General features: G+C 51.6%; 1 pseudogene; it reads right to left on the bottom strand.

Annotated features, from left to right (window-relative positions):
* Nucleotides 1-1,313, bottom strand: part of LOC121850720 — a 1,671-nt pseudogene extending 358 nt beyond the window's left edge.
* Between the last annotated feature and the right edge of the window lie 8,932 nt (nt 1,314-10,245).

The raw sequence follows: 10,245 nt of genomic DNA, 5'->3' as shown, positions 1-10,245 counted from the left end.
TGCCGAAGGCGGTGACGCTGTAGCCCCCGGCCAGGTGATCGGGGAACTCTGCCAGGTATCGCCACTGCCCCGTCTGAGGGTTGAAGCAATCGACGGTCACCAACTCGTCGCAGTCCTTGTCGCAGCCGCCCACGGACACCAGGATCTCGGCCAGGCCGGTGGAGGGCCGCGGACGCATGCGCTGACACGGGTAGTCGTGCCGGTCGTACTGGCTCGACTGGAAGGAGCGCGCCTCGTGGATCAGCTGCAGGCAAGGCGGGGAGTAGTACACCAAGGATCGCTCTCCACGTAGGCCAGCAGGTAGAAGCGCCGGATGAAGGGCAGCCGGACACGCTGGAACAGCTCCGGCCAGAAGCGCTGCCGGTGCTTGAGGTCGGCCTTGACCCAGCGCAGGGCGATCTGGTAGGCCGTCTCCTCCTTGTCCACGTGCAGGCGGTCGTCACTGACGTACTCGGTGATGCGCTCCCGGGGCAGGGACTCGAAACCCTCCTCCCGCGACAGCTCCACAATGTGCCGCAGGATGAAGCGCTTGGTGTCCTCGGCCAGGCCCCGGCAGGCATAGGCTTCGGCGAACTCCTGCATCTCCAGGCAGTTGTCGACATCGAGCCGCTGCTGCAGGTACGAGCAGCAGGCCTCCTTGACTGAGTGGAACTGGAAGAGGTCCGCGGCCTTGAGGAGCACCTCCACGTTCTCCTCCGTCACCGTCAGCCGCCCGCTGTACGAGAAGTCCACCAGAGCCCCAGCACCTCGGCCGAGACTTGGTGGATCTCCACCCGGTCCATCGAGCTCTCCCGCACTCGCCCGCGAACATGGCCTTGAAGTAGGTGCTGGAGGCCGCCAGGACCGTCCTGTGGCACGGCAGCTCCCTCCCCTCCACTGAGAGGGTCACGTCGAAGAACTTGCGCTCCGCCCGCAGCTCGTTGATGCCCTTCAGGATGTTCAGGGCGTGGGACGGGTCGAAGAAAGGCATGTGCGGGGGCTGGGCCCCCATGCTGGCTCTCTCCATCAGCCCTCACGTCAGGTTCAATTGAGCTGTAATACAACAACAACTTGCATTTATATAGCGCCCTTCACGCAGGGTGGCGACCCGGAGCTCGACAGTGGCGGAGGTGACTGTAGGCACTGTTGACGGGAAAGGTCTTCAGTCGTGACTTGAAGATGGAAAAGGATGCGGCAAGGCGGAGGGATGGAGGGAGAGTGTTTCAGAGTTTCCGGAGTAATACAGAAGGAAACGCATTACCACCATAAGCCTCGCACTCGTGGAGTCCCGTAGATTAGTGGTTAGTGCGCTCACCTCACATTCCCGGCCAGGCAGGGCGAAACCTTAGGAAAGTTTCTGTACTCCACATATACCTCTGTTTACCTAGCAGTAAGGTAGTAAACCGGTTGTTAACCGATTGGTGGATCACATTCCTGGGGATAATAATCCCTCCAAAAAACAATTTAAATAAAAATTTGGTCACTCAATCCATGACTGTTCGTGGGAACACTGCTGTGCCCAATTGTGCAAAATATAAAATTGTGCAAACTGTGCGCAAAATATACAGTCAATTCACTTTACAGTATATTCTGTGAAGCGCTTTGAGACGTCTCAAAAAGATGTGAAAAGCGCTATATCAAATGCAAGGATTATTATTACTATTAATTGGCTGCCGGGTTTCGCCCACAAAATACTCAGTCAATCCACTTTACAACAACAACAACTTGCAGTTATACCACGCCCTTCACGCGGGGCAGCCTCCTGGAGTCTTTGTGAAGCGCAATTCACTCTGAAGCCCTTTGAGATGTCTCAACGTTATATCAAATGCATGGATTATTATCAATATAACTGAGCCAGGTTGGGAGGGAGTGGGGAAAAACAAGAACAAATAAGGTCTTCAGGGTCACTGAAGGGCAAGTACAAAGTAATGGAGCGGTTATATATACGCGCTGGTCAGAGGGGAAAACAGAGCCACGTATTTAACCTAAAATCCATCTCCTGCCAACAAATTCACAAGAGGAGGCTTGTAAACACATAACAGCAGCCCGTGCCAGAGTGACCAACAACAGCAGCAGAAACTCTCCTCTCACACAAATTCTAAGGGTGGGGGAACCCTTTCAGAGACATGAGGACAAACCCAAACTTTTTAAATCACCCCCCCCCACCCCACCCCCTGACTCACACTCACTTAGCAGCTTAACACTCACCCCAGGCTCCTGTTAAGAATGTCTGTCCACTGAATAGGGGCCTGGATAGAAAGCAGCCAGTGCCTGGCCTCGAGAGGGAATATGTTGCGATAGATTTCACCGCCACAGCAGGTTGTTCTGACTCCCCAACACGGCTCACTCACTCTCGTCCTGATTAAGATGATCTGTTCGCATGGTGCAAAGCCCTCAGAAATTCCCTCCTCCTCCTTCTCCTCCCTCCTCCTCCTCCTCCTGCTCAAAACAGCTTCGCGTTTCAAACCACTGACAGGAAGCTGCGTTGGGTTGCTGTCACGTCTATAAATAAACAAGGAATGGCAGGAATGCAGCTCAGTGACCCACTCACACTCACAACCACTAACACTACCAGCCCAGAGTGCCAGTCACGGCCGAACCCAGCCCAGCCCAGCCCAGGGCCAGCGTCACAGCTCATTGAGTTACTGCACCAAATCAGTCACAGCCCTCATCACCTCCTGCTCTGTGTTGAGCTTCTGATCTCAGCTGGAGCTGCAGTTGGCGCTATACTTGGTCTCAGGGTTAGGGAGAGAGGGGGATGGGGGCTAAGAGAGGGGAGAAACAGTCTGTGTTCGTGCTGCTAATCCGGTCGAAGGCTATGACAGGAGATCTGGGCAGAAACACTAGCTGATTCCCGTCACTGCACTTGACATCAGTTACTGTAGAAAATACTTCCTTGGTAACAAGACACAATAAAAATGCAAGTTCTTTCTGAAGACTTGAAGTTTTACAATTTGACAAGCGTTTATAGACATTTGTATATATATATGTGTTTATGTTCTTTCTTCATCTTCAGAACACACAGTCTTGGCTCAATACAATAAATCCTGTGAAGTGCTTCGAGACGTCCTCCCGAAAACATGAAAGGCGTTATATCAAAGGTAAGAATTATTATTGTTGTTGTTATTTCTTTGCTGTGCGCAATTGACTGCCGCGTTTCGCCCACAAAATAGTCAATTATATCCAACGTATTCTGTGAAGCGCTTTGAGACGTCTCAATGGCGTGATAAGGCGCTACATCAAATGCAAGTGTTATTAATAATAATAATTATTATTATAAGGTTTGGCTGTTGAAAACAGATGATCTGTGCATCTCAAACTGACTGGCACAGACTTTACCGCACAGGTTGAACGTACGCAGTACCACACCAGACAGCGCCCACACGGGCACGGAAGTACACTTCACCCACGAGACACAGCGCTACAAATTGCAAAAGTAACTTGCCTTTGTGTGGCCCCCTTCACACAGGGCAGCGTCTCAGAGCACTAAACAGCGGTGCAGCCCGATGCCGGGCCGGTTGGGGACAGGGGGAAGAAGGTGACCATAAGGTCTTCAGATGTGATCTAAAAGAGGGGAAGGAAAGGGCACAGCGGAGGAGGGGTGAGGGAGAGAGTTCCAAAGCCTGGGGGAGTAAATGGCTAAAAGCAGTTTGTAATTATAGTAGTTGCAAAGGTGCCAACAGTGCTCTGGTACATCAGCTGTGACCTGTGTGTGGACAGTCACAGACAGACAGACAGACAGACAGAGACAGACAGACACAGACAGACAGACAGACCAAACTGCACCCCCCCACACACAAGTCTGCATCGGTTAATGTATATCGAAAGACGAACTCTGTAGTCGAATAGATTCCATCATTCCAAGGTACCCGTTACTGTGCCATTTAATACTGAACCAAAACGTGGGGGGGGGGGGGGAGGGGAGAGAAATCGCTGTGTGAGGAGGGCCTTGAGATGGAAACCAACTTTGATTCAGTTTGGGGTTTAGAAACACCAGAATTGGGCTTAAACAGAGGCGATCTGCCCACTGTCCCTCTCTGTTGGGAGGGAGGGAGGGAGGGAGAGGTGGTGGTGGTGATGTCTCAGCCCTTATAGAGCCAGAGAAAAGACCCACGTCCTCCCCCCCCCCTCCCCAACCCCAACCCACTGCACACACTGAGATGACATCAACCACCGCTGAGCCGCCCCACGTTGCTATTATAATAAAAGCCTTTGTCGTTTCCCCCCAAACCTACGTACACTCGTCCCGGACACCTCAATAGCAACTTAACGCCAACAATAAATAGCTTTAGATTGAACACCAGGTGGGGGGGGGACGAGAAGCGTCTGTCTGTCTGTGTCTGTCTGTCTGTGTGTGTGTGTGTGTGTGTGTGTGTGTGTGTGTCGGGGGGGGGACAGAGGACAGATTGCGAGTCCATCCTCAGCTCCACACAGCAACTTGCGATGTCAATTCAAGGCGACGTTAGAAGGAGGTGTAGGTCCCTCACATTTAGAGGTCTGTTGCTCCCTTTCACTCTCTCTCTCTCTCCCCTCTGCCTCTCTCTTTCTCTCTCACCCCCTCCCCCTCTCTCTCTCTCCCTCTTTCTTCCTTGTAGGGAGAATTCATCCCCACCAACGTGTGGAATCCGCTCTTACTCACCCCCAAACCAGACCAGGATCACAGCAGCTCCTCCGATCGCCACATCTCTGCTTGTGTTTTTTGGGGGTTGGTGTGTGTGTGTGTGGGGGGGGGGTGTGTGTGTGGGTGGTTGTGTGTGTGTGGGGGGGGGTGTGTGTGTGGTGGTTGTGTGTGTGTCTGGAGGCTGTCAGGAAAACAAAAGAGAGTGGTAATAATATTATTTATATCTTTATATACGCATAAACTTCTTGCAAATTTGCTGCTTGCAACTATTTGGAAGGGGGCAGGACGATCACTTGTACAGCCTTCAGGACTCAACCACAGAGAGAGAGAGAGAGAGAGAGGTGATGGGGGGGTTGGTGGTGGGGGGGGAGACAGAGACACACACGTTTTAATCGCAAATATTGGGTGCAAATTACAGACAGACGGGGTTTTGTTGTGGTGGAGTGGGTCCTGTTAGATGTGCGTGACTGTGGGGGCACAGGCATGGGGGGGGGGAGTATTTGTTGTCGGTACAAATATAACGAGATATATATCCTCTCCACCCCCCCCCCCCCATCACCACCACACCCCCTCCAGGCTGAGAGGAGGATGGCTCAGTCCTCATTAACATGAGGATTAGGAGCTGACATCAGGGTTACATTGTCACATTCGGATCAAAGGGACGGTATCAATTTTTATTATTATTTGATTTCATTTACATGGACTCTGGATGTGATTTTTTTTTCTCTCTTTGGGCTTTTGTTTGTTGTTCAAACAAATTCTACGGTTATTTGCTTGGGAGGGAGGGAGGGAGGGAGGGAGGGGGGGAGGGAGGGAGGGAGAGAGGGTGGGGTGTATGTGTGTGTGTGTGTGTGTGTGGAAGGGGGAGGAGAGAAAGAGAGAGAGAGAGAGAAATATAGAAAGAGAGATATAGAGGAGAGAGATAGAAAGAGAGAGGGAGAGAGAGGGTTGAACGCATCTGATGTAGGAGAATATTTTTGACACACACACAGGACAGACACATCGAATCGCCAGGGGATCGTTTCCAAAGGTAAAAAGCACGAATTTTATTAAAACAACCGCAAATTTCATTTAATCTCTTCTCTCCCCTGTTTTAAAATGTTATGTTTCTTTGATTTCCTCCCCCCCCTCCCCCCCCCCCCCCCCTCACCACCCCCCAACTTTCTGTTACAGCTTTTCTCTGGGGTTTGTGTGTGTGTGTGTGTGTTTTATTTGAGAATGATCTGGGACTCGAGTTGTATTATTTTCTGCTTCCATTTCAGAGAGAGGGGGGAAGGGGGTGGTGGAGGGGTGTGGGGGGTGGGGGAGGAAGGTTAGGGAGGTGGGGGGGGGGTCAGAAATGGTTAACATTAAACTAAACGAGAAAGGCAGCGTTTATGAGTGTTTTTTTAGACTTAAATGAAGGTGTGTGTCCATTTCACTGCTGGGGTCTTGATGATTTTTCGCTCCACGCCGCCCTGATCTCTTCTCTCTCTCTCTCTCCCTCCCTCCCTCCCTCTCTCTTCTTTCTTCACTCTCTCTCTCTCTTCCTATTGCAACCGATGTGTAAATGCTTCTCGCTTCGATTCGAGGTCTTTTTTTAAAAAATATATGTATATTTATATAAAGGAAAAGGGAGTTTGGGCAAATCGTGGAGGGGAAAAAATGGGGGAGAGGGGGAGAGAGAGAGGAGAGAGAGGAAGAGGGTGGAATGGGTAACTCTGAAGTTTAATGTGACTCTCCAACACCCCCAGCTCTGGAGAGAGAGATCTATCTATCTTTCTCTCTCTCTCTCCCCCCCCTCTCCCTCACCCTCCACCCCCTCCCTCCCTCCCCCTCCCTTCCTCCCTCCTCTCTCACTCCCTCCCTCCCTCCTCTCTCACTCCCTCCTCTCTCACTCCCTCCCTCTCTCTCTCTCACCCTCTCTTCTCTCTTCCAAACGCTTCATGAAAAGTGAAATCTAAATGGTTTTTTTCTCTCCTTCTCCCCCCGTGTCTCCCTTTTCCTTCTCGGATAAAAAAAAAGAAATGGACACTGCTGCGAACTCAACTTTCGACTCAGAGGTAAGAGTTGTTTCCCATATTTCTTTAATGTTAAAAAATATAGGTGTTTATCAGTGTTTACAGGGAGGGGGTGGGTGGTGTGTGTGTGAGAGAGTGTGTGTGAGTGTGTGTGTGGTGGGGTTTGGGGTGGGGGGTGGGGGGGTGTGGAAGTCAGTCTTTTGGTCTGAAAAAAGGGGAAAGAGATGATTGTAATTTTCTTGGTAAGACATGAAATGGTTATTTTCTGGTTAGATTCTCCCTGGCGCTGGGGTTGGATTTCATAACCCCACAGCTCTCTGATTACAGTTTTGCGCCATCTTGCTTGATTTTTTTAAACATTAGATTTCTTTTAAATCCCTTTTTTTTCCGGCTGCCCCCCCCCCCCCCACACACACACACACAACCCCCCTCCCTCCCTAATGGGGTGGGTGGGGGGGGGGAAGAGGGGGTGAGAGAGAGAGAGAAGGGGGAGAGTTGTGTGATCCTGATCTGTCCATGATCGTTAGTACAGTACTTGTGCTTACCTTACACTGGAGAGAGAGAGGGAGTGGGGGGGGGGGGGCATTATAACCCTTTAAGTTACTGTCTTGCCCCCCCCCCCTTTCAAGGGTCTTGTCTGCCTCTCACAGGTCCCAAGTCCTGGTGTGTGTGTGTTATTTTTATATATATATAATAAATATTCGCCATCTTGCCTGGATGGCGAGCAGTCCCCCCCCCCCCCCAACACACACACACACACACACACACACACAGAAGCTAATGATCTATTTTCGAGGCGGATCGTTCACCAAAGCCATTCCAACCTCGCGAAACCCTATCCTTTTCTCTCTCTCCCTCCCTCCCTTGATTGTTATTTTAAAGTGTGCACTTTGTTAAAAGATCATTGAGATGTGTGTGTGTGTGTAAATACACATATAAACCATTGACGATACAGTATTCCCAAATCACAGGCAAATAAGTGTTGAACTATGGTGAGAGAGCTGGTGAATGCTTTTACTGGGTTAACACCGATCTTTCTCTCTCTTTCTCACACACACACACACACACTCTGGCCTTTTGTTACTGTCTTTATGTAGATACTATACTGTGTGCAATGTAGTCCAGGGACTGGGCTGAACGCTGGTTAAAATGGACTTAATTTCACGTTGGTGTGTGTGTGTGTGTGTGTGTGTCTTGTGTGTGCGTATATAACGCTGTGTGTGTATCTCGTGTGTGTATAACTGTGTGTGTGTGTGTATGACTGTGTGTGTATGACTGTGTGTGTGTGGCTGTGTGTGTGTATGACTGTGTGTGTGTGTGACTGTGTGTGTGTGGCTGTGTGTGTGTATGACTGTGTGTGTGTGTGGCTGTGTGTGTGTGTGTGTATGACTGTGTGTGTGTTTGTGTGTGTGTGTGGGTGTGTGTGTGGCTGTGTGTGTGTGTGTGTATGACTGTGTGTGTGTGTGTGTGGCTGTGTGTGTGTGTGTGGCTGTGTGTGTGTATGACTGTGTGTGTGTGTGTGTGTGTGTGTATGACTGTGTGTGTGTGTGTGGGTGTGTGTGGCTGTGTGTCTGGGTGAAGGCTAACCCGGGGAGAAATGTCTTCCTGTGTGTTTGCGAGGTTTCGTTGTTAGCAATTCGTGTGTTGAAATCAGGTTATTATTCCCTTTCTCCCTTTGCCGTGTGATAGTGCGGGTGGACTGACTGCTGGGGGGGGGGGGGGGCTCCAGCTTCTCTGTGTGTGGGGGCGCGGGGGTAAAGAGAGGGGTGGGTGGTGGATAGAGAGAGCGGAGTGGGGTGGGGAGGGTGAGAGAGGAGAGGTGACGTACAGAGATGGGGGTAGAGAGAAAGAGGGGGGGATCAGAGAGGGGGAACGTAGAGAGAGAGAGAGACGGGGTAGATCGAGAGAGCGGGGGGCGGGGACGTACAGAGAGAGAGGGGGGGTAGAGAGAAAGGGGACGTACAGAGAGAGAGGGGGGTAGAGAGAAAGAGGGGACGTACAGAGAGAGGGGGGTAGAGAGAAAGAGGGGACGTACAGAGAGGGGGGGTAGAGAGAAAGAGGGGACGTACAGAGAGGGGGGGTAGAGAGAAAGAGGGGACGTACAGAGAGGGGGGTAGAGAGAAAGAGGGGACGTACAGAGAGGGGGGGTAGAGAGAAAGAGGGGACGTACAGAGAGGGGGGTAGAGAGAAAGAGGGGACGTACGGGGGGGTAGAGAGAAAGAGGGGGGACGTACAGAGAGAGGGGTAGAGAGAGGGGGGCACGTACAGAGAGAGGGGGTAGAGAGAGAGGGGGGGAGAGAAAGAGGAGGGGTAGAGAGAGAGAGGGGGGACGTACAGAGAAAGGGGGGTAGAGAGAAAGAGGAGGGGTAGACAGAGAGAGGGGACGTACAGAGAGAGAGGGGACGTACAGAGAGGGAGAGGGGACGTACAGAGAGAGGGGGGGCACGTACAGAGAGGGGGGTAGAGAGAAAGAGGGGGAACGTACAGAAAGGGAGTAGAGAGAAAGAAGGGGGACGTACAGAGAGGGGGGTAGAGAGAAAGAGGGGGGACGTACAGAGCGAGGGGGGACGTACAGAGAGAGAGAGAGGGACGTACAGAGAGAGAGGTGGGGGGGGGGGTAGAGAGAAAGAGGGGAACGTACAGAAAAGGGGGACGTACAGAGAAGGGAGTAGAGAGAAAGAAGGGGGACGTACAGAGAGAGGGGGTGTGTAGAGAGAACGAGAGGGGGACGTACAGAGAGAGGGGGGGGGTAGAGAGAAAGAGGGGGGACGTACAGAGAGAGCGGGGGGGGGTAGAGAGAAAGAGGGGGACGTACAGAGAGAGCGGGGGGGTGTAGAGAGAAAGAGGGGACGTACAGAGAGAGCGGGGGGGGGGGAGAGAGAAAGAGAGCTGGGGGGTAGACAGAGAGGGGGGGTACAGAGAAGAAATGGGGATGACCGTATGTAGAAAATATACATTGATTCCATCATCCCACCACCACCATCCCCACCCCCCTTCCCCCCCCCCCCCCCCCCCGCAACACACAAACTGCACCTTATAACTTCACTCACATGAGTTCAACCTCCCATCGTGCCTCGATGACTTCATGTGATTTCCAGTTAGTTTGGGGGAGGGAGAGAATCTCTCTGTTTCTTACCCTGTGTTGTTCACTCAGAGCGTGCTTTATTACCCTGGTTATTCACTGATTTGGCTACTACCCAAACATTGACATGTCCGGGGAAGCACGAATTGGCATAGCAGTTGATTCCGTGTTTCAATCAGTGCCTATTGGGTTTGGAGTGGCGAGCAGGGTGGATGTACAGTTAACACTACACAAACGTCCAGCAAATAACTTGACATACTTTTTTTGAGGACTGGGGGGAAACTTCCATTTTTTTTCCATGGAGGACGTTTTCCTCAACGGTGTCTTAATCCTCTGGAGGACAGGCGCCCTTCAATTTCGGGTGAGGGGGGTGGAGGGGAGTGGGAGGAAAAGAAGCCAATCTTTGGAGGATGAAAGCTCTTCACCCCTGAACGAATTGTCAGTAAGTAAGTAACCGTCATGGCCAGTTTCAATGTAGAGAGATTATTTTAAGACATCGATGTCGACGTCCTCGCTCCCCTCTGACCGACACAGTCCGAAGCATGTTCAGTTCTCTTCCTGTG

Source organism: Callorhinchus milii, unplaced genomic scaffold (assembly GCF_018977255.1).
Source record: "Callorhinchus milii isolate IMCB2004 unplaced genomic scaffold, IMCB_Cmil_1.0 Scaffold24, whole genome shotgun sequence".
Lineage (NCBI taxonomy): Eukaryota > Metazoa > Chordata > Chondrichthyes > Chimaeriformes > Callorhinchidae > Callorhinchus > Callorhinchus milii.
This window is presented reverse-complemented; position numbering and strand designations above follow the sequence as displayed.